The sequence below is a fragment of the Balaenoptera acutorostrata genome, chromosome 3 (assembly GCF_949987535.1).
Source record: "Balaenoptera acutorostrata chromosome 3, mBalAcu1.1, whole genome shotgun sequence".
In the NCBI taxonomy this organism is placed as follows: Eukaryota; Metazoa; Chordata; class Mammalia; order Artiodactyla; family Balaenopteridae; genus Balaenoptera; species Balaenoptera acutorostrata.
Genome location: NC_080066.1, coordinates 38,309,035 through 38,332,865, shown reverse-complemented (window position 1 = coordinate 38,332,865; position 23,831 = coordinate 38,309,035). Strand labels below are relative to the sequence as shown.

The window sequence follows — 23,831 nt, the reverse complement described above, 5'->3', positions numbered from 1 at the left end:
ATTCACTTTGTTGTAAAGCAGAAACTAACACACCATTGTAAAGCAATTATACTCCAATAAAGATGTTAAAAAAAAAAAAAAAAAGAAACAATGGAGAGAGACTGGAAACAGTGGTTGTGGCCTGGATCCTTTACGCCAGTGATGGTGGCAGTCCACAGTGAGACCCTGCCCCCAGTCAACAGAAAATTAAGGCAGAAAAAGCTATCTTTGGGACTTCCCTGGTGGCACAGTGGTTAAGAACCCGCCGGCCAATGCAGGGGACACGGGTTTGAGCCCTGGTCCGGGAAGATCCTACATGCCATGGAGCAACTAAGCCCATGCGCCACAGCTACTGAGCCTGCGCTCTAGAGCCCGTGAGTCACAACTACTGAAGCCCACGTGCCTAGAACCCGTGCTCTGCAACAAGAGAAGCCACCACAATGAGAAGCCCACGCACCTCAACAAAGAGTAGCCCCCGCTCGCCGTCATTAGAGAAAGCCCGCACGCAGCAACAGAGACCCAACGCAGCCAAAAAAAAAATATCTTGCCCCCCACTTCCCATTGGTAAGCACTAGATTATTCTCTATATCTGTGAGTCTGTTTCTTTTTGTTATATTCACTAGTTTTATTTTTTAGATTACACATATAAATGATATCATATAGTATTTGTCTTTCTCTGTCTGACTTATTTCACTTAGCATAATACCCTATAGGTCCACCCATGTTGTTGCAAATGGCAAATTCTCATTCTTCTTTATGGCTGAGTAATATTCCATCGTATATATATACCACATCTTCTTTATCCATTCACCTGTTGATGGACACCTGGGTTGCTTCCATATCTTGGCAATTGTAAATAGTGCTGCCATGAACATTGGGGTGCATGTACTTTTTCAAATTAGTGTTTTCATTTTTCAGAATATATACTTAGGAATGGAATTGCTGGGTCATACAGTAGTTCTGCTTTTAGTTTTTCGAGAAACCTTCATACTGTTTTCCACAGTGACTATACCAATTTACATTCCTACCAACAGCATATGAGGGTTCTCTTTTCTCCACATACTGATATGGAGATAGCCATTCTAACAGGTGTGAGGTGATATCTCATTGTGGTTTTAATTTGCATTCTCTGGTGAGTAGCGATGCTGAACATCTTTTCATGTGCCTGTTGGCCATCTGTATGTCTTCTTTGGAAAAGTGTCTATTCAGATCTTCTACCCATTTTTCAATCGGGTTGTTTTTTCTTTTTATGTTGAGTTGTATGAGCTGTTTATATATTTTTGATATTAACCCTTATCAGTCATATCATTTGCAAATATTTTCTCCCATTCTATAGGTTGTCTTTTCAGAAATTGGAACTTTTATGCCCTGTTGGTGAGAATGTAAAATGGTACAGGCACTGTAGAAAATAGCATGGCAGTTCCTCAAAAATTAAAAATAGAATTACCATATGACCCAGCAATTCTGCTTCTAGATGGATACCTAAAAGAATTGAAAGCAGGGTTTGAAAGAGATATTTATATACCCATGTTCATGGCAGCATTAATCACAACAGCCAAAAGATGGAAGCAACCCAGGTGTCTACTAATGGGTGAGTGGATAAACAAAATGTGGTTATACGTACAATGGAATGTTATTCAGCCTTAAAAAGAAAGAAAATTCTGACACATGCTACAACATGGATTAACCTTGAGGACATTATGCTAAGTGAAATAAGCCAAACATAATACAGTATGTTTCCACTTATATGGAGTACCTAGAGTAGTCAAATTCATAGACAGGAAATAGAATGGTAGTTGCGGGGGGCTGGGGGAATGGAAAGTTATTGTTTAATGGGTACAGAGTTTCGGTTGAAAAGAGTTTTCGAATGAAAAGAATTCTGGAGATGGATGGTGGTGATGGTTACAAAACAAGGAGGATGTACACCTAGAAATGGTTAAGATGGTAAATTTTATGTTATGTGTATTTTACCACAATTTTTTTAAAAAGTCCCTTCCCACTGCCACTCTGTCCCTGCCACTGGGAATTTCTCACTAGACACATACCTCCCAGGCTGAGGCTCCTGCTGTTTTGTTCTGGCCCCTTTTCACTTTTCTGACCTTCTCCCCGTCTTCACCTCTCTTTTGGGGGTCCCTTTCTCCAAGTTCTTGTTAACGACCCCTGTAAAGCTGTTTAGTTCCTCATGTGTTTAACCATGCCCTGGTACCTCCCCTTCCTCAACCAAAGTGGCTGATCCAGATACTTTCCAAAACAAAAACTGTTCTCACCCTGCTAAATGCATTGAAAACGTGGCATCTGGTGTATACAGTGGCCTCCTGAGAAACTGAGTCGTCCAAGTCCACAGCTGAGACTCCATCTTCTCTCCACCAGCTGCCAGGACGTGGGTAGACCTGGGGGCCCCAGGAGTGAATTTGTCAGAGTAAAAGCTGCTCTGGGCAGCCTCTTGGCAGCATGCCAACAGCCCCTGCTGGCAACGTTCCATCTGTCTGAGCATCACAGATCAAGCCTCAGAAGTGCAGGGCCTGAGGAGAAAGCAGAGAATGATGATGGCAAAGAGGGATCCCCAAACCCAGGCCAGGTGAACTCAGTGCAGGATGCAGAGGTGCTTGGGGACCACAGTTGCAGGGGTGACAGGAGGTGATGGAGGACTGGACATTGAGAAAGTCTACACCTGCATGTGTGTGTGTGTGTGTGTGTGTGTGCGCCCATGTGTGTAGACATCCCTGGAGAGGTCGTGGGGGTGGTGAAGATTAAAGGAAAGACCGGGAGCTCTCCCAATGGGTGAATATGACAAAATCCGGCAGGGAAACAGACAATGCATTTCCAGGCATAGATCTCCAAAGCAGAGGCAGGAGAGGGCCCCTGAGAAGTCTTCAGAACAAAAACCACCACTTGATAAGTGCTTACCAAGTGCCAGGCGCTAAACACTGATAGTAGCTTCAGTTACTCCTGCTACATGCCAGGCAGGCCCTGTTCTAAGCCAGCTGTCTAATAAACATACAGTGCCAGCCACATATATAATTTAAGATATTCTAGTGGCTGCATTTTATTTTATTTACTGTTTAAGAAGTACAAACAGGGGACTTCCCTGGTGGCGCTGGATAAGACTCCACGCTCCCAATGCAGGGGGGCCCGGGTTCGATCCCTGGTCAGGGAACTAGATCCCACATGCATGCTGCAACTAAGAGTTCACATGCCGCAACTAAGGAGCCTGCCTGCTGCAACTAAGACCTGATGCAACCAAAAATAAATAAATAAATAAGAAATATAAACAGAAGTTAGTAATATATATACCTAATGTACACATGGGCGATACCCAGGGGGAAAATTAGTAACTGCTCTGTATTTTAAAAAGCTTTTTTTAAAGTGAAATCAACTGTAAAATATATTCTATTTAATCTAAAAGATGCAAAATATTATCAGTGAGATGTTTCACAATCTCTTTTCTTATTAAGTCTTCAAAATCCGACGTGAATTTACACTTACGGCACATTGCAGTTTGAAGGAGCCACATTTCAAGTGCTCAACGGGTGCAGGTGGCTGTTGGCTACTCTACTAGACAGAGTAGTTTAGATATATTAATTCTCAATATATGTACTTTAGATACATTAATGCACTTAGTCCCCATCATCATGCTTTTGTAATCCTCACTTTACGGAGGGCAGAAGCACTTTGCCCAAGGCCACCCAGGAGGAAGGTGGCTGAGCCAGGACCTGAACCACCAAGTTCAGCAAGTGTGGGCTGGGGATCTGGTCTCCTAACCGCTGTGCTGTGCTGTCACCATTACGTGTCTCATCTCCCTTAGGACTTAAAGAAAAAGGCTGCCTGCTCTTATTCTCTCTGCTTTACAGAGTGGGAACTGAGGATAAGAGAGCCTAAATTGTCTTGCCGTGTAGGTGGTCCCAGTGGGATCTGAACCTACGTGGAGCAAAAACCTGGGAGACATCATCTCACACTGCAGTGCATTCCAGGGAAGGAAAGGGCGTGGCTACCTGCGTCCCACACTGAAGGTTAAATCCGCTTTGAAAAGTTCAAAGGAGGGACTTTCCTGGAAGTCCAGTGGTTAAGACTCTGCGCTTTTACTGCAGGGGGCACGGGTTTGATCCCTAGTCGAGGAAATACGATCCCACATGCTGTGCAGCACAGCCAAAAAAAAAAAAAAAAAAGTAATTCCTGAAGCTGGGCGTTTCTCATGACCAGCGATAACCTTCAGTGTGAAAATCTGAAAAGCCAAGAGCTTGTTTTATTGCCTTCTCTCTCTTTATAATTACACAGTATATTCGTTTGCTAGTGTTGCCATAACAAAGTACCAGAGATTGGGTGGCTTAAACAACAGAAATTTATTTTCTTACAGTTCTGGAGGCTAGAAGTCCAAGATCAAGGTGTTGGCAGGGTTGGCTCCTCCTGAGGCTTCTAGGTTTGCAGATGGCCATTTCCTCCCTGGGCTTCCCTCTATGAGCATCTGTGTCCTAATCTCCTCTTCTTGTAAGGACACCAGTCATATTGGATTAGGGTTCACCCTAATTACCTCATTTTCACTTAATTACCTCTTTAAAAGCCCTGTCTCCAAATACAGACACATTCTGAGGTACAGGGGGTTAGGACTTCAACATACAGATTTGAGGGACACGATTCAGCCCATAACTCATGTGTTATATTTCTGTGATTACCAAAGCAACATATGTTCACCATAGAACACTTCCAGAGATGAAGACACTAAGGTAATAATCTCTGCAAAAATCATTCTTTTTCGTAGTTTTTTGTGAAGTATATAAAGTGAAAGTGAAAGCCTACCCCTTTGTCTCCACTTCTACCCCCTTCTCCCCAAAGAGCATGACTGTAATAATGAGGGGCACATCTCACACCTTTTCTGGGCTTGTACAAGCTGCTGCCAGGAATGGCCTTATCCGAGCATCCCTACCTGGTCATGCCATGTTCTACATGGTCCCCTGTTTCTGGAGAAAACATCCCTTGTGCTGGGGGATGCTGTGGATTAAATCTTTGTGCACATTCACAATGATTCTAGAATTGTGCTGTAGGAGGGTATACAAACTTCATCATTAGAGCTTAGATTTAAAAGGATATTGTAAAAAGAAGGCATATAAGGATAAGGGAGACCTGTCGGAATAGCTTCCGTAAGGCACTGAAATGTTTTGTTTTTAAGGGTGTGACTGGGATTTTATTTTAATTTTTATTGGAGTATAGTTGATTTACAATGTTGTGTTAGTTTCTGGCACTGAAATGTTGACTGTGCTTGACCTTAGGTAAAGGGAGCAGTACGTTATTTTTCCTTACTCCTTCCTACTTAGCTGGATTTTCTACATTTTCTTAAATGAGTTTATATTACTTTTTATAATGGAGGAAATAAATGTAATAGAATACTGCCAGGGAGAACAATGAAAAGGAGCTTTTAGTTCTCTTCAGAGCGAGGAGATGAAAGAAAGAGCAGGCCTGCTGCTAGATGCTGGGGGCGGAATGCTGGAAGGTGGGAACCCATCAGGCGATGGGGCGTTTGCCTTTCAGACCTGGAGGAGAAGTGTGTGTGTGAGTAAGTACCGTCGGGGAGGAACTAGCTCTTAGCTAGCCCAAAGTGGGTTAGAGAGTTTGTAAATGAGCTCCTGGCTCCTCGAAATAATATTCTTTGGCCTGGAGTAATTATATCCCCGCCACTGGGAAATGGGACTCTGAGTCACTGCCTGTGGTTTTTGAGATATTACAACAGAAAATGAGCTGGAAGGTTGGAGAGGGTCAAAAGGCCATTCCCGATTTTAAAAGGAAAAAAAGTGGAGACTTCAAACATTGAGTTAAGACTCCGAGCTTCCACTGCAGGGGGTGCATGCTGCGAGGTGCGGCCAAAAAAAAAGCCTCTGTCCTGTTCAACATTCTTAATCAATTGCTAGGGGTTGGGGTACAGCAGAAAACCAAGAAATATACACCCCTGCCCTCATGGAGTTTATAAACTGGTATAATCTATTCGTTTATTAAGGAAAATTTGTTTTTGTTTTAAGGAAATACAACCACTTCTTTGACCTCATTGAGAGAGGTATATGTAGCTCATGTAACTGTGCATTCGTGGTTTACAGGACTTTGCTGCCCAAGGTGAGACAGGTCGCAAACCTCTGCACCCAGGTAGAGCCTGGCAATGCCCTAGAGCAGTGTGACTGGGCAGCAGGTCCATTCAAGTGAGACACAAGTCACTCCCCCGGGGCACAGCCCCGAGCTGAGGCCACTCTTCCACTCACTTCAGGAGACGCCACTGCCTGTCCACCCAGCGGCCATTTCTCACCCCTTCCTTTCTAAAAATGCCACCATCCTCCTGCCTCTGGTTTCCACCTCTCTTCCCTGTATCCATATGCCTCAGCGAACGTTGCCCCCACCCCAGGAGTGACCCCATTGGCCTAAGGGGAATCCTATGCCCCTTGAGGTGATTGGTTCAGGAAAGGACATGTGATCCAATCTGACCAATGTCCTGAGGGGAAGTCCAGGGAAAGGGGAAGGGTGACTTCTGGGAAGTTTTCTCCCTCCTAGGAGAAAGCCACAGTGTACCGGTTAGGAATGTGTTCATCAGCGAGTAAGAGAACACACCCCCCCCCCTCCGCCCACACCCTGACAAATAATAGTTTAAGAGTGAAGATATTTAATGAGCTGTGTACAAAGTCTGGAGGTAGGTGGTTCCTGGTGTCGGTTTGGTGGCTCCAATAATATTAGGATCAACATCTCTGTGACTGTCTTTGTCTTTCATTTATGGTGTCAAGAAGGCTGCCACTCCAGCCATTCTGTCCACGTTAAGGCAGGAAGAAAGGGGCTATCCAGTGACACCTGTGCCAGAAATTCCCTCGTACTCTCCCACTTCCGTCTCATTGGGCAGGACTGTGTCCCATGGCTGCTCCTCGCTGCAAAGCGAACTGGGAAAGTCAGTTTTTAGCTCTTCTTGTCCAAAGAAGAAACAGGATGGGACTTCCCTGGCGGTGCAGTGGTTAGGACTCGGTGCTTCCACTGCAGGGGGCCCGGGTTCGATCCCTGGTCAGGGAACTAAGATCCCGCAAGCTGCGAGGCGAGGCCAAAAAAACAAACAAAAACAAAGACGAAACAGGAAAGGGAGAAGGGGGTTGGGAAATGGAACTGGGTTAGCCACAAACAGAAAGTGACAAACCTAATTTCTGAACATCTCAATGTCTAGAACTGCTGCTGCCATCTTGGTTCCAGCCTGAGCAGGAAACAAGCACTAAAAAGGCCAGAGCGGAGAGATGGAAAAAACCCTGCGTCCAAGGTCAACAACCCAAATGGAAAGTGAGCAAAGTAGGTGAAGACAAAGTTCACAGAAAAGGAACAACAAGTAAGTAGCCCTTAAGCATAGGAAAAAATGCTCCACTTCACTCATAGTAAGAGCGATTAAAATTGAAATAACACTGTTACACCACTTTTCACCTATCAGATTGGCAAAAATCCAAATGTTTGACAATACATTCTGTTGGTAGGGCTGTGAGGAAGCAGGGACTCTCATGCATGAAGGGCAAAATGACACAGTCTCCTATGTCAGGGAAGGAGTGAACAAAGGAACACATGAACTGAGGTCTTTATGTCCTCACTGAGATGCTGTATCAGCTTACCTGGAAACCACCCTCTCGTGGGACTTCCTATTAAATGACACAATAAATGTCCTCACTGATTAAACCAGCTTGAGTAGGGTTTCTGTTACCTAGAGCCAAAAATACCCCAAATGATGCCCTGCCCCCCACCCTGAGCCCAGGAGCAAAGTTATTCTGTCCAGAAGCCAGATCACAGAGTCTAATTGGGTCATTCAGGGACTAGCCAAATCCAAACAGGTACAGGTCCAAATGCTGAGGTCATCAATGACAGCAAAATCCCTCCCAGAGAAAGGGCCACAAGCTGTTCCAAAAGCGGTGGGTGAGCAACTGCCTAGGGTAATATACAATCCTTATAGTCATGAGAAGGGGCTGCATCCTGAGTGGTTAAAAGGCCTGGTGGAATCCAATGTAGAGGTGATCCTAAAAAGTTGGAACTTGGGGTGATAAGATGACTGCCTTGGGCTTTCTTGACCTGATGTCTTCAGCTATTTGGTTCATCTGATTGTCTCTTTTTTTTTTTTTTTTTTTTATTTATTTATTTATTTATTCATTTTTGGCTGTGTTGGGTCTTCATTTCTGTGCGAGGGCTTCCTCCAGCTGCAGCAAGCGGGGGCCACTCTTCATCGCAGTGCGCGGGCCTCTCACCATCGCGGCCTCCCTTGTTGCGGAGCACAGGCTCCAGACGCGCAGGCTCAGCAGTTGTGGCTCACGGGCCGAGTTGCTCCGCGGCATGTGGGATCTTCCCAGACCAGGGCTCAAACCCGTGTCCCCTGCATTAGCAGGCAGATTCTTAACCACTGCGCCACCAGGGAAGCCCATCATCTGATTGTCTTTATTTGAATTTCTTATTCACTGAGCAACTTTCTAGTTCCTGAAGATTTCCAAACTGTGTGGCAATTCTATACCCTACTAAAATGAATCAATTAGCATTCTCTTTGTCTTTTGAAAAATTACTAGTGAAGAATGGACAGACCCAGTGGAATCTCTCAATCCTCGCACCCAACGTTCCTCACTAATGACCTTCCTGGTCTGAGATGTGGTTAAAACAGTTGACTCCTGCCCTCAAGCTACACCACTTCATGTATTGCATTTCATAACCCCTGACCTCTATACTGAACCCAATGACTGGAGCAAACTTCCAGGCTATTCACAGTCAGAGTGCATGGCTACCACCTGTAGTGTACTACAGCCCCATCCATGTATAGGCCTGCATCAGTCCTGCCCTGGCTTCTGGGATTGGGAGACTTCATGACTCTGGGTATCCAAAAAACTTGGTTGGCTCTCTTCTAAGACGGAGGCAGGACAAAGGCATAATCAGTAGAACCTCACCGCGGTTGTACTGGCAAGGGGTACTCTGATGCCCCCAGGTATAGCCTTGGGTCGGCTAGAGGCAGTAAGAGGTGTACATGTGGGCCAGGTATCCCTGGTAGTGGTTCATGTTTGACCATGTGGCAACCCAGTGATAGGAGCAGGAGGGTGGGAAGGAGTGTGGGGTCTTTGGCAAGGGTGGAACAGTGAGAGGAGGTGCCAGGTAGGCCACCATGCCTTGGAGGCATAATGGTTGTATCTCCAAAGTTGTGTAGATGCTGGCCTCCTTCTTGACAACTATCCAGCCCCAGAAGGCCTCAGTCTTCGGGCCTGGCATTCTTCAAGACTCCTCTCAGACCATATTTCCAGCAAGTGTCCTGCCATCAGCCTTCCACCCACTCTGATTACTGCTCTCAGCACATGTATGTTTAGTTTATACCCTGCTGTTAATTTGTGATTGTTTGCAAGTTGTGTCATGTGTGTATATCCTGTCTAAGGTGGACACAGCCCCTGAGATCAGGATCTGTCTTGTAGTTTTTTTTCTCAATCTCCATCGTCCTCCTCCACAAACACTACCACCAGCAGTAACAATGAGCACCTAATACAGGGCATTACGTATTGTAGACAAAAATGCTTGTAAATAAGTTAATATCACCAATGCTCAGAGGTGTGCCCCCATTGCAGACAAACACTATGCAGGTGAAAAGCTGAGTTTTCAAAGCTGAGAAATGCGTAGAGAGGAGCTCTTTACTCTCACAGTTTATTTTATGGACGAGGTATCCACTTGCCCTGACAGGGCTGTGAGAATCACAAAAGAAGTGGAAGGCATGTTCCATAACCTCACGGAACATATTAACCTGGGAAGACTCTTCATAGAACTGGAAAATACCGAAAACAACAATTTTCAGACATCCCATCCTCCTGCTTTAGCAGATAAACGTAAAAGAAATTAGAGTCAGAAAAATTTGCTTTGGCGTTGGAAAATCTGAAATAGCTTTTTCTAGAAGTCTTACTATGAGTTTCCTTGAGATATCAACCTAACTTATGTGATTTGTGTTCTCAGCTTTTCAGAAATGTATTTCCTTTTTTAAAACTTCCCTAAAGTAAAGTAAAGGTGTAAATATGTCGTAGTCCGGGAAGACCAAGGTGCTGGCTGTCTCCTGGCCACGAGGGGGCATGGTGTCCCTAGTTCTGAGCTCAGGAGCCGACTCTGGTGACCCCAGCTGTGCCCAGGCTCAGCCTAGCTGGGACTTCAAGCCCCTCCCTGTAGCCCAGGTCAGGGGCTCAATGGACACCAGACCTCTTCTCCTCTTTGGGCAGCTCCTGCAGCGGGTACGTCTGGGGTGCAGAAGGCGACGAGCAGTCAGGCTGGGAGGAGGTCATGTTTAAATTACAGACTGGGCAGGAGTGATGTGCTGGCAGCTTCACCCAGGAGCCAGAAGGGCGGTGGTGTCTGGGGCATGACCTTGGGTAGCTGGGGTGCTGGTTAGGGTGTTGGGCAGAGCCTGGCTGGCGAGTCTGAGAGAGCATGGGTGTGGCAACCACAACAGAGGTGGGGGCCACACGGGGCCTGTGAGATCCACTGTCCTGCCCGGCCAGCTCCTCCGAACCTTGCCAGAATTGGGACTGTGTGGTGTGGCCCAGGCCAAGTCTACACTTTTCAGCAAGGTCCTCTGTGGTCTAGCTTCAATCTGCCTTCCTCAACATTGCCTTCTGTAAAAGTAGCTCTTCTCCTGCCAAGCTGAATGACCTGCTCTTCCCCCAAATGACTTGCACTTTACTTCACTCACGTATTCATTCACTTATGCATACCATGCAATAAACATGTATTGAGGAACTTCCCTGGTGGTCCAGCAGTTAAGACTCCGTGCTCCCAGTGCAGGGGACCCGGGTTCCATCCCTGGTCAGGGAGCTAGATCCCGCATGCAGCAACTCAAGAAAAAAAAAAAGATCCCACGTGCTGCAACTAAGACCTGGCGCAGCCAAATAAATAAATAAATATTAGAAACAAAAACAGGGACTTCCCTCGTGGTCCAGTGGTAAAAAAATCTGCCTTCCAATGCAGGGGACGCGGGTTCAATCCCTGGTCGGGGAACTAAGATCCCACATGCCATGGGGCAACTAAGCCTGCACGACACAACTACAGAGCCCACGCGCTCTGGAGCCCATGCACCACAACTAGAGAGAGAAAGCCCACACGCCACAACTAGAGAGAAGCCCGAAAAGATCCTGCATGCCTCAACGAAGACCCTGTGTGCCACAACTAAGATCTGACACAGCCAAAAACATAAAGAAAATAAATAAAATAATTTTTTTTAAAAAAGGTAGGATCTTTACATGTATTACCTCATTTATTCCTATTTTTTTAAAAAAAACAGGACTTCCCTGGTGGCTCAGTGGTTAAGAATCTGCCTGCCAACGCAGGGGACCTGGATTCGAGCCCTGGTCTGGGAAGATCCCACATGCCGCTGAGCAACTAAGCCCGTGTGCCACAGCTACTGAGCCTGTGCTGTATAGCCCGTGAGCCACAACTACTGAGCCCGCGTGCCACAACTACTGAAGCCCGCACGCCTAGAGCCTGTGCTGCACAACAAGAGAAGCTACCGCATTGAGAAGCCCGTGCACTGCAATGAAGAGTAGCCCCCGTTCGCACCTAGAGAAACCCCACGCGCAGCAACAAAGACCCAACTCAGCCAAAAATAAATAAATTTATTAAAACAAACAAAAAAACAAAAACAAAAAACAAAACGTACTGAGTGCCCGCTGTAGCCAGGCACCATGGAGATACAAGACAATGTGCCTTCACGGACAAGAGTCTTATGCCTCCATATATTTATTCATGCTTTTCTCCCCCTCACTCTCTGCCTGGCCAGATTTTACCATCCCTCAGTGACTTCCTCCAACCTCCCCAGCTCCAGGAAGTCCTTTCTGATTACTCCAAAGTGAGGCAAAGTACTTAGTCTGTCCATTCACTGTTATATCCTGAATGCCTAATACTGTCCCTGGCATAAGTAGGGGCTCAGTAAATGTTTGTTGATTTGAATGAATCAGGTAATCTTGTTTGTCTCTGCCTTCACAGCCCAGATTGCCTAAAACTTTCACTTGGCAAGTCATCAAGTCCTGCCTGTGATATCTCTCCTACTGAACTGCTGTGTTTATTACCACACAATGCTTGGTGGCTGGGTTAGGCAGGGCTCTTAACTCACAAGGTATGGGAAGGAACTTATTGGCTCATTGAAACACACCACCAGCAGATGGGCAGGAAGGGTTGAGCCTGCCTTAGGGACGACAGGAATCTGAGATTATCATGTCAGGACACCCTGCTACTCATCATGGCTTCTCTCTTTGAGGTCTTCATCCCCTGATTTTTGCAAACGGGCTTTCTGCATCCAGAAAATCGCTGTCATTGGTCCGGATTTATATCCTTCGAGTTCACCAATCCAAGAGGAACAGGATTTTCCTCTCCAGCTCCAATTTTGAAATCCTGGTAAAAGCTCTGATTGATAGCCTTGTTTTTCTGGATCACACCCTTCTCCTGAACCAATCACTGTGACCAGGGGCAGCCTGGTCTAGATTGATTGGCAGCCCTTACATGAATGGCTGAGTTGGACCAGAGAAAGAGCAGTTTATCCCCCAAAAGATGATTGAGAGAAACAGGCATGGCCCTTGGGAAGAGCTGGGACCACGACCTTGATGTGTATCTACAACAGTGGTGGTGCCTATGTTTTCATGTATATTCCCTGTTATTGGGGGTAAGAAGCATTTACTCATAACAAGAACTTGAAAAATATTGGCTGATTTATAGGAAAAGGAGTTTAGTGTTTTGTCTTGTGTTTGGCTGAAATCCCTGGTGGATCTTCCCTGGTACTTTGCATGAGCCTACAACTGTCCGTCTTGTTGCCACTGCTGTGGGTGGTGTCGTCTGTCCCAGGGTGTGGAACTAGAGAGAATCCTGGTAGCCATGTTATGACTTGAGCTGTCACTTCTGTTTTTCCTTCTGAGAAAACCTTCTAAGCCCAGCAGTGTGCGTAATACTGGCTTTTTGTCTCAAATGGGGAATGGCTCTAAGACTGGTTTTTCTATTTGTGTTTCTTTGTTTATTTTGATAGAAAGCAAAGACGGCAATTTTGTAAAATGGCGCCTTCCTTGAAAGGTCTCAGGAATGGGGCCTTTTCAAAAGATGAGGCATGCCTCTCAGGAGAGCATCAGGATTTCAACAGCCCTATTGCGTAATGTCATTGTACCTATTTCTTTGATGAGGAAACTGAGGCTCAGTGGTGGTAACATGCCAAGGTCACAGAGTTATGGGAAGTGGGGAGGAGGACAGAAAGACTTGTCTGGATGGAGAGCCATGCGCCAGAGGCTTTGCATATCTCAAATCATTTAATCGGCGCTGCAGTCCTCTGAGATCAGAATAAGATGACAAGCTTGGAAATTTTTAAATACCTTGCCGAAGGTCATAGAGGCAAATAGGGCTGGGATTCATTGATTCCAAAGCCCATATTGTTTTCACTTCCTTATACTGTGTGACCTTGCACAGGTCACTTTATCTCCATGTGCCTCCATTTCATAATCTGTAGTATGTAGATGATAATAGTACATGCCTCGTGGGTTTGTTGTGAGGGTTAAATGAAATGTCTCTTGCACATAGTAAGTGGACCTATTGTTGTTGTTATTATATCATGAGACCTCCCTCCGGGTCACAAGTCAGGCCACTCCCTGTTGCAGAAGAACCAGATCCCATGGGAGCCCCTTCCTGGCCCTGGTGCTCCTGAGGCCCAGCTGCAGGTGCCTGAGAAAGTCTGCAACAGGAATAAAGGGAACAAAGCCTCCAGGTGCTGGTTGATGCTTTGGCTGCAGGCCCATTTCCTGCTCAATCAGGTTGCTCTTGGCTGGCTGAGCTCCTGGAGTTGACCACCGCCCCCCTCCACTGCCAGCTGAGGGCTGAGCACTGGGCCTAGTGATGCAGGACGAGGCCCAGCTGGGCTATGCCCTTCCTTTCTGGAGCCCAGCCCTGAGATCTCACTGGCTGAAGCTGGAAGCCTTAGGGCACTGGGCCCATCTTCCAGCTCTGCGGCCTCAGTGAACCCCCTCCCATCCTCCATTGGTGGGGTGGCCCTGGGGGGAGAGGCTGGGCCTCAGGGACCAGGATCAGAGACGTGGGCTTGAATGCCAGCCCCAGGAAGGGAGCAGTGGGGCCCCCTAGGCAAGTGGCCTTTCTCTCTGCCTCTCAGTTTTCCTAGTATGTAGGTTTAGGAGGTTGGCTGGTTCCTGGATAAAGCCCTTGAAAGCCCTAAAAATTTCTTGGGGCCCCCAACATGGCATGTAAGAGATGGAACTTCCAACCCAATGCAGGCTGATCTTAGTTCAACACAAACTAGATCATGTCTCACTAGCCTCTCCTGAAAACCCACTGCAAGCCCTGGCCCGCTGCCCCGCCTGCCCTCTCCCCCTACAGCTCCAAACCACCAGCTTCTCGAAGTTCCTTGAACAGGAATTTATTCCTGCCTCGGGGCTCTTGCACTAGCTGTCCTTTTGCACTGGAACACTTCGTGCTCCAGGTCTTCTCGTGGCTGTCCTTGTCACTCACGTCCTAGTTCTCAGGTGCCACCTCCTCCGGGAAGCCTTCTTTGGTCACCCCCTCATCTAGCCCCATCCCTCCTTAACAGCCTCATCCTGTTTCATTTCACTCAGAGCACTCACCTCTCTCTGAAGCTACCTTGTTTTTATTTGTCTCCCTTCCTATTGTCTGTCTCTCCACGGGAATCTAAGCTCCATGAGGAAAGGGCCTTGCCTGCCTTTCCTTCTGCTGCCTCCGCAGCTCCAGTGCAATCCCTGGTGCTCAGGGGCTCTCTCAAGATGGCCCCTTCTGTAAGACCCACTTTAAAAAAAATTTTTTTTTTAAATTTTTGGCCACGCTGCGTGGCATACGGGATCTTAGTTCCCCAACCAGGAATCGAACCCTAACCCCCTGCAGTGGAAGCACAGAGTCTTAACCACTGGACCGCCAGGGAGGTCCCTGTAAGACCCACTTTTGAACGAGGGTCTTGGTGGCCATTCCCTTCACGCCTCTCCGCTCTGGGCAGTGGACCGGAGCTACAGTGAGGCAGCTTTGCAGGTGTGAAGTCACTTTAGGTTTCCAAAACACTTTCACACGCGGTGCCTTATTTAAACCTCATGTCACACCTACCTGTAAGACAGGTAGGGCAAGATCAGAAGCCCCGTTTTATAGATGAGAAAATCGAGGCTCCCAGAGGCTTAAGGAACTTGCCTAAAGTCATATGCATCATAGGTGCTGAACCAGGACTAGACACTTAGGAAGCTCTTTCCAGGACTCCAAGCCAGACATGAGAATGCCTTAAAAGAGAAAAACCCACATTCCAAACCCATTTTTCCATTAGGTCATGTTACAGATGTGCAGATATTCAGAATTATTGCGTGAGGGGGTAGTACTCTGATCTCCGAGGTTCTTTTCTGCTTGGTTTTTCTTTTTTTTTCTCATTTTATTTTATTAAAAAAATTTTTTTTATTGAAGTATAGTTGATTCTAAGTTTTTCTAGAACTCTATGATATATGTGTTACCCTTAAGTCATATTCAGGGAAACTCTAAAATTTGCCCTTTTTCTTGGCTGAGAAACCCCAGTTTCTTCCCTGCTCTTTAGTAGTGCCTCTAAATAGTACCTAGTACCTAGTGCTTAGTGTGTAAGTACATAGTACTTCGTACTCTGCATAGTCATATGTTACACCCAGTTTCACATATATTCAACTGCAGATGAGGCTCAGAGAGACAAAGGGACTTGCCCACCAGGAAAGTGGCAAAGGCAGGTCTAGAACTCAGCTGTAGAACCAGCTGGCCTGACTCCCAGCAGGGTGTCCTGCCCACCGTGCTCATCTGCATGTGAATTCACTTCCAGCTGCACGGAAGATGGAGTTCTTCAAGGCATAAATGGTTCAAATCCTAAGGCCATCTTTAGATGCCTTTATTGAGCTCATTAAGAGTTTATTAAAGTCCTGCCATGGCCTTCTGCTAGATCTTGCAGCAAGAGAGGGAGGAGATGAGAGGCTTCCAGCTGCATCCTTACGATGGAATACACGGCAGCTCCTCCAAAGGAGGGCTATACTGATTGGTAACTTGACTTGTATGTGCCTATGTGGCCTTGCAGGCGTACATAGAGTCAGTTTGGAAAGATGTACTTCAAAATGTCAATAGTGCGACTTCCCTCGTGGTCCAGTGGTTAAGAATCTGCCTTCCAATGCAAGGGACGTGGGTTCAATCCCTGATTGGGGAACTAAGATCCCACATTCCATGGGACAACTAAGCCCGCGCACCACAAATAGAGAGAAGCCCGTGCGTCGCAATGAAAGATCCCGAGTGCTGCAACTAACACCCAATGCAGTCAAAAATAAATAAAAATAAATAAACATTAAAAAAAGAAAAGAAGAGAAACCAAAATGTCAATAGTGGCCTCTCTGGGGATGGCCTGCTGGGTGATTTCCACTCTCTTTTTATGCTTTTTGGTATTGTCTGAAGAAGCGTTTCCTTTATAATCAGAAATAATAATAATAAAGCTGTTTTCATCTTAAAAAGGAATTGAGAAAAGCCATTGAAGAGAAAGGAATGGGAAGAGCTCTTGATAGGCACGTGACCAATGTTTTCGGTCAAATCACTCTGGGAATGGAATGCAGGAAAACCTGTGTCAGCCACTATCGGACCCTCTACTTGGGGGCCATTCAAAATACGAATGTAATAAGGAGTAATTAGACATCTTCCTATGAATGAGGCCAGCACTTATAATCTTCTTGGCACTCTCTTTGAACAGCTCTCATCTTTCTCAGACTCCAAACGATTAATGTCACAGCCCTTCCCAAAGATTGTGTAGTGGCACTCGGAAGAAAACTGAGAAGTGAGAGGACTTGTTTATGGATAATTGTCTGAGTGAGTCAGAACTCAGTCAGAGAGCTCTGGAGTTTCCAGGCCGTTAACTTATCTGCCTGAACCTATGAGTCAGGATCAGTCCAGCCCAAGTTGCATGTGTACGTGCTTCCCTGCCCTGCTCTCCCAGGCCAGCTCCCAGCCTTCACACATGCACACGCACAGGCTCTCACCAGCCTCCGCATCCGTACATCCTGAGAAGGGTGCAGGCACCCTTGGCTTATTCATCTCTCTCTAGGAGGTGCCCACAGCCCTCTTGAGTGCTGAGCTCAGGCTGTAAACTAACGACAAGATATCAACCAAAAAGGGAAAGTAAATAGTAGTCCTTCCTTTCCCAGAAATGTTGCAACAGCCTAGCCGTAGCTTAGAGCATGTATTTTGTGAATAACCGAAAACAACCTATATGTCTGTCAATAGTGGTCAGTTGTAAAACATTATGGTATATTCAGAGAATAGAATACTATGCAGCTGTTAAAAAGAATGAAGTAGGGACTTCCCTGGTGGTCCAGTGGTTAAGACTGTGTGCTTCCACTGCAAGGGGCCCCGGTTCGATCCCTGGTTGGGGAACTAAGATCCTGCGTGTCGCTGTGCGGCCAAAAAAAAAAGGAATGAAGTAGACTTAGGTAAAGTGACATAGGAAATGGTTATAGTTTTAAGAATAAGAGGGAAGTTTCATAGCAGGGTGTATATTATGTTCCCAATTGTGTGAATGTGTATTATGACTTTTTAAAAAAAATATTTATTTATTTATTTATTTGGCTGCGCTGGTCTTAGTTGCGGCGTGCGAGATCTTTTTTTTTTTTTTTAACATCTTTATTGGAGTATTGCTTTACAATGTTGTGCTAGTTTCTGTTGTATAACAAAATGAATCCGCTATACGCATACATATATCCGCATATCCCCTCCCTCTTGCGTCTCCCTCCCACCCTCCCTATCCCACCCCTCTAGGTGGTCACAAAGCACGGAGCTGATCTCCCTGTGCTATGTGGCTGCTTCCCACTAGCTATCTATTTTACATTTGGTAGTGCATATATGTCCATGCCACTCTCTCACTTTGTCACAGCTTACCCTTCCCCCTCCCCGTGTCCTCAAGTCCATTCTCTACATCTGCGTCTTTATTCCTGTCCTAGCCCTAAGTTCTTCAGAACCTTTTTTTTTTTTAGATTCCATATATATGTGTTAGCATACGGTATTTGTTTTTCTCTTTCTGACTTACTTCACTCTGTGTGACAGACTCTAGGTCCATCTACCTCACTACAAATAACTCAGTTTCGTTTCTTTTTATGGCTGAGAAATATTCCATTGTATATATGTGCCACATCTTCTTTATCCATTCATCTGTCGATGGACACTTAAGTTGCTTCCATGTCCTGGCTATTGTAAATAGTGCTCATGCGAGATCTTTAGTTGTGGCATGTAGGATCTTTTAGTTGCGGCATGCAAACTCTTAGTTGTGGCATGTGGGATCTAGTTCCCTGACCAGGGATGGAACCCGGGCCCCCTGCATTGGGAGCATGGAGTCTTAACCACTGGACCATCAGGGAAGTCCCACGACTCTTATTTTTTAAATTATAAATGGATATCTTCTCAAAGGATAAAAACTACAGAAAAATTTAGACTAAGACATGAAACTCCCCATCGCCACTTGCAGCAGTCAGGATAGGCTAGGTTATGATGTGGTAACAAACACCTCTAAACATCTCTGGCTTAAAACAACCAAGATTTCTTTCTTGCCCATGCTTAAATTCCCAACGTGGCTTGCATAGGCTCAGCACTTTGTAGTCAGCACCTTAGTCATCATTAAACTCTTATGATGCCACCATCCCAACGTGAGGCTTCAGGGCTCACCACTGCAAGGGAAGAATGCATGAGAACTGCACACTGGTTCTTGAATGCCTCCCCCAGAAGGGACACGTGTCACTTTTCCTCACATTTCACTGGCCAGAGCAAGTCACGTGGCTACAGCTAACTTCCAGACAGTATGGAAGTATAGTCCTCCTATGTATCCAGAAAAAGAAAGGAGCTGGAAATATTGGTGAGCCCTGGTAATGTCTACCACCCACCCCAAACCAGCTGCATCCTTCCAAGCCTTCGTGTTTACATTGATATACATAGTAGTTCTACAGTAATTTAAAAATAAAACACAGGTTTGTTAGTCAGACAGACCTAGCTTTGAATCCAAAGTAGGTTATTCACCTGCTGGGTTCCCTTAGACAAGATGCTTGATCTGCCGAAGACTCAGTTTTCTCACCTGTACCTGCTTCCTGGGCCAATGCAGGCATGAAATGTAGTAGTATAAACGAAACCTTTAATAAACAGTAGCTTACAAAAGTAGTGATGTCTAACTAGGAAAGAGTACTTGAGGGTGGTTGTTTAGAGGGCTGGAGGTGGGGTGTACAAAGAAATACGGGAAAAGAAAGCCCCTTTCCATCTATCAGAGTTTTTTTGGGGGGGCCACGCCCTGCGGCATGCAGAATCTTTGTTCCCCGACCAGGGATCAAATCCATGCCCCCTGCACTGGGAGCACAGGAGTCTTAACCACTGGATCACCAGGGAAGTCCCTATCAGAGTTTTCTAGGGCAATATCTGGACCAGTTTTTCGTGTATCCCGTGGCCCCAGCTGTGCTGTGGGCTGGGAGAGAGGAGCATCTTATTGGCCCCAGCAGTAGCTGCCTGGTGAGATGCAGCAGTGGATCAGGTGCAAAACAGCTGCCCTGCATCAACCAGCCCTGTTCAGTTGATCTGGGCTCTGCTTCTTCCCACCCTTGTCTTCCCAAAGCTGAGTGTGCTGTTGAAGAGAATAGCTTTCTAGTTAAAGAAGGACCAGCCTTCATATATAAATACGTTGTTTGAAGAAATAACAATCATCACAGCTTTTCTAGAGGATAATCTGGCAGCATGTATCAGAAGCCTTAAAAATACACAGACGCTTTAATCCAACAGTCCACAGTGAGGAATTTATCCTAAGAAAATAACAGAACAAGTGAATAAAGATGGATTTTTATTGCTCATAATGAAAAATTGAAAACCTAAATGTCTAGACATAGGGGATTAAACAAACTATAGAATGCTTCATTTATCCAGCTATATCTAGACATGAAAGGATGTCTATTGTCCACTGAAAAGTTATATGGAAAAGAGCAATATGTATATAAAAGTGTAGATAGATAGATGATAGATAGATAGGTAGATAGATAGATCTCCTCTGATCTCATTGTTGAAAAAGTATATAGTGAATTCCCTGGTGGTCCAGTGGTTAGGGACTCTGCACTTACACTGCCAAGGGCCCAGGTTCAATCCCTGGTTGGGGAAGATCCCACAGGCCGCACTGCATGGCTAAAAAAAAAACAAACGTATGCAAATATATACCTTATATATGCTTTGACATTGCAAAAGGATAAATGCCAGAATATTAGCAGTTATTTCCTCCAGGGGGTGGGAATATGAATTTTTGCTTGTTTGTGCAAAGAACATGATTAAGTAATAAAAGACAAAGTTATTTAACTGTGTCTCTTTTTTTTAAATTAATTAATTAATTTATCTTGGGCTGCGTTGGATCTTCGCTGCTGCGCGAGGGCTTTTGCTAGTTGTGGCGAGTGGGGTGTGGTGGTACTCTTTGTTGCGGTGCGTGGGCTTCTCATTGCGGTGGCTTCTCTTGTTGCGGAGCACGGGCTCTAGCGCGCAGGCTCAGTAGTTGTGGCGCACGGGCTTAGTTGCTCCACGACATGTGGGATCTTCCCGGACCAGGGCTCAAGCCCGTGTCCCCTGCATTGGCAGGGGGATTCTTAACCACTGCGCCACCAGGGAAGTCCCTATTTAACTGTGTCTTCAGCAACTTTTCATTATCAATCAGTGCTTAAGGTAGTCTGCTCACCTCTGGAGGGGACTGGGCCCTTGGCTGGGAGTCAGAAAACCTTGGTTTGTGCTGTGTGTGACCTTGGGCAAGCTACCTGGGGTGGGAGGTATTTGTACAAACTTTTTACAAATAGATACAGACACATAGAAAGGACCCACATTGTGCCCGAGATCCCACAGCTCAGGGCACCTGAACTGGATTCTGAACCGAGGTTTCCCGATACTGGGTTAGGATATTCTTACATACACTACCTTACAGCCACCCCTCTCTGAGCCTCATCTCTAAGATGACAGGGTCAGAATACAGTCCCTTCCAGCTGAAAAGATTTAATGTCCACACGAAGTTGCCCCTCCCCCCCATTCCTCGTGCATCACGGGCCCAAGCAGTTGGTATGCGTGCCCTATTTGTCAGATGCCAGCCTTCCCCAGGGGAAGGGACTCCAGGCTGGGGGTTGGAGAGTTCTGGCCTGCCCAGGGCCATCTAGAGGGGGGCGGGGGTGGGTGTACTCTTTGGCCAGGCATCTGGCTGGCTGCCTACAGAGCCAGGCGAGAATTGCCCATGAGGGCTGGCTGGGGGCCGAGAACTTGTTGTCTTTCCCTTTAAACAGACACAGGCTGTCTGTTGAGATTCTGGAAACATCTGACCTTTTGCAGAGCATCTCAAGAGTCGCCATGGAGGGCTGGAGAGAGGTCCTTCGCTTTCTGTAAATGCTTTAACCCTTTCCACACAACACTTAACAATAATAACAACAAAAAAGATCAGTTGCCGGCGAGGAACTAGAAAGATTTGTTGGGCCTGTTTCCTTTGGGTTGTCTGGGGGGGTTAAGTCATGCCTGGGGGCAGAGAAGAGACTTTTAACCCAGACATCTCCTGCATCGCTTTCTCAGCTCCTGGTCTTGGGGGCCAGAGCCTAGAGGGAGGTGAGGGGCTAAAAGGAGAACAAAGAGGGCCTGGGACTTCAGGGCAGAAGCGGGAACTGCTCCTTGACTGACTGAGCAATGTATTCCTTCATACTTCTTACAAAGGTTTACATTTGTTTACAAATAGGGCACCTGCTGTGTACCAGGCACTGTGTGAGGCAACACAATGGCAGCACAAGGGCAAGCAAACCCAGAGAGAAATGTCCCATGCCTTCGTGGAAGGCTTATTTTCTGGGGGAGTAGGCTGTGATAAAATAATCATAAGCACAATGTCAAATAGCAATAGGGTTAAGTGCTGGGAAGGAGACAAGCAGAGCTGAGAGTGTCTGATGGTGGGGATAGAGTTTAGGAAGGTCAGAGGAGGCTTTCCCAAGGAGACCTTGAGCAGGGGTCTAAAGCTTCTCTGCTTGGGACTTTCCTGGCTGTCCAGTGGTTAAGACTCCACACTTGCAGTGAAGGGGACCTGGGTTTGATCCCTGATCGGGGAACTAAGATCCCACATGCCACGCGGTACAGCAAAAAAATAAATATATAAATAAATTCCCACTAAAAAATAAGTAAAAAATAAAATAAAGCTTTCCTGCTTGAAGATTGAGCACAATATCTGCATGCAGCACTCAGAAGTGCATGTGAAAGTCTGAGAAGTGGTGCTAAGGGTTGAACTAGGAGTCACCAGTCTCTGTACAACTTAAAACTGGAGGAGAACCTTCCAGGTAAGAGCCCTGGGGTGGGAGGGAGCAGACAGTGGGATGGGAGTCAAAGGCTATTTGTGTGCGTATGTACAGTGGACCCTTGAACAATAACAAGGGTTTGAAATGCGTGGTTCCGCTTCTATGCAGATATTTTTCAATACATATGTACTACACAGTCTGCATTGGTTGAATCTGCAGATGCAGAACCATGGATACAGAGGGCCAACTGTAAAGGAGGGTTTTGGACGGCTCGGGTGGGCACCCCCAACCCCCATGTTGTTCAAGGGTAATATTTTTTTTAAGTGGGAGAGACTTGGGCACCTTTAAAAGATTTTAGGAGTAAACCAGTGGAGAGGGAGGGAGTGGAGAAGAAGTACAGTGAGGGGATAGACGGAGGAGGAGCAGTTCCTACAGTGTAGGTTTCTCAGCTTTGAATGCAAGCTGGCATCACCTGGGGAGCTTAGAAAATGCTGACGTCTGGGCCCTCCCCTAGAGGCTCTGATTCAAATGATCTGCAGGTGCAGCCAGCTTCCCCAAGTGACTCCAATGTGCAACCACGGGGAGGGGGGGAGGACACCACTACTGTGCTGGAAAGAAGTCTAGGAGGTGGAGGGCGATGATGGAAGGTCCTCAGATTTAGACATATGATGTTATTACCAAATGTATTTGTACCTATAGCCATTGTATTTGTGTGGGTATGTTAAAAAGCACTAATTTGTTGTGTTGAAACATTTAAAATAACTGCATTGGTTGTAACCTGGTTTTGGCATGCTCTCTACCTAGCACAAGACTACCACCCTTTTCCTGAAAGTAGCCTGGGTCTCTCTCAATGCAATTAGGAAAAAGATAAGGGAGACCCCATCCGATGACTTCTATTCTGTATGTGAAGTAAAGGGAGGGTGTTGGAAGCTTGGGGAGAAGGTTGAAGAGAGTTGTTACAGAGAATGGTACAGAGAGGGGACCACAGAAATGAGTTGGACAGCCAGGTGGTGGTGAGGGTCCATCTGATGACCTGGACTTTGCAGTGGAACCTTCTGCCCTGAGTGACGCTCCCCAGCCGCTGCTCAGGAAGAAGCACTGAGAAGGTGGATCACAGAGCTCATCCATGGCTTTTGCCAGACAGTGAAAATATAGCAGCAATAGAGTTTAGGGAATTGAGACAATAACGCTGTTGCAATGGTGAATCGTGGACTCTAAGTTGGGTAAGGAGGGAATGAAGAAAGGGGAAGGAGAAATGGGATGGATCAGGAGAAGGTAGAGATGCTGGTGAGGTCCAAGAAGGGTCAGAGGGAGTCTGTTAAACCAGAAAGCTGGAAGGAAAAGAGACTGTGCCAGAGAGAGGGATGCCTGAACTGAGGACCTTGGTAATGGAGCCAATTACTGGCAGTAAATGGGAGTGGTGGCTGAGGTGAGTCGGGGAGGGCACTGGAGATCTGAGAAACCAGATTTAGGACATGTCTTCCACATGGATGCTGAAGTCACTAAGGACAATGACAGGACTTTAGGTGAAGAGAAGGATGGGGAGCCATGTGCCAAAGTCTCCAGTGACTACAG

General features: G+C 46.3%; 1 protein-coding gene, 1 non-coding gene and 1 pseudogene across 2 annotated transcripts in view; all 3 read left to right on the top strand.

Moving 5' to 3' along the window:
• Nucleotides 1-11,923, top strand: part of LOC103003281 (acireductone dioxygenase-like) — a 31,368-nt pseudogene extending 19,445 nt beyond the window's left edge.
• The window catches only part of SEMA4B (semaphorin 4B), a 59,718-nt gene continuing 43,064 nt past the window's right edge, over nt 7,178-23,831 (top strand). The window contains exon 1 of the mRNA XM_007194333.3: nt 7,178-7,315. The gene's annotated coding sequence lies outside the window, so the exon portion shown is untranslated. The remainder of the gene's footprint in view (nt 7,316-23,831) is intronic.
• On the top strand, nt 20,048-20,121 carry TRNAV-UAC (transfer RNA valine (anticodon UAC)). Its single transcript has one exon. It is a non-coding gene; the product is annotated as a tRNA-Val (tRNA).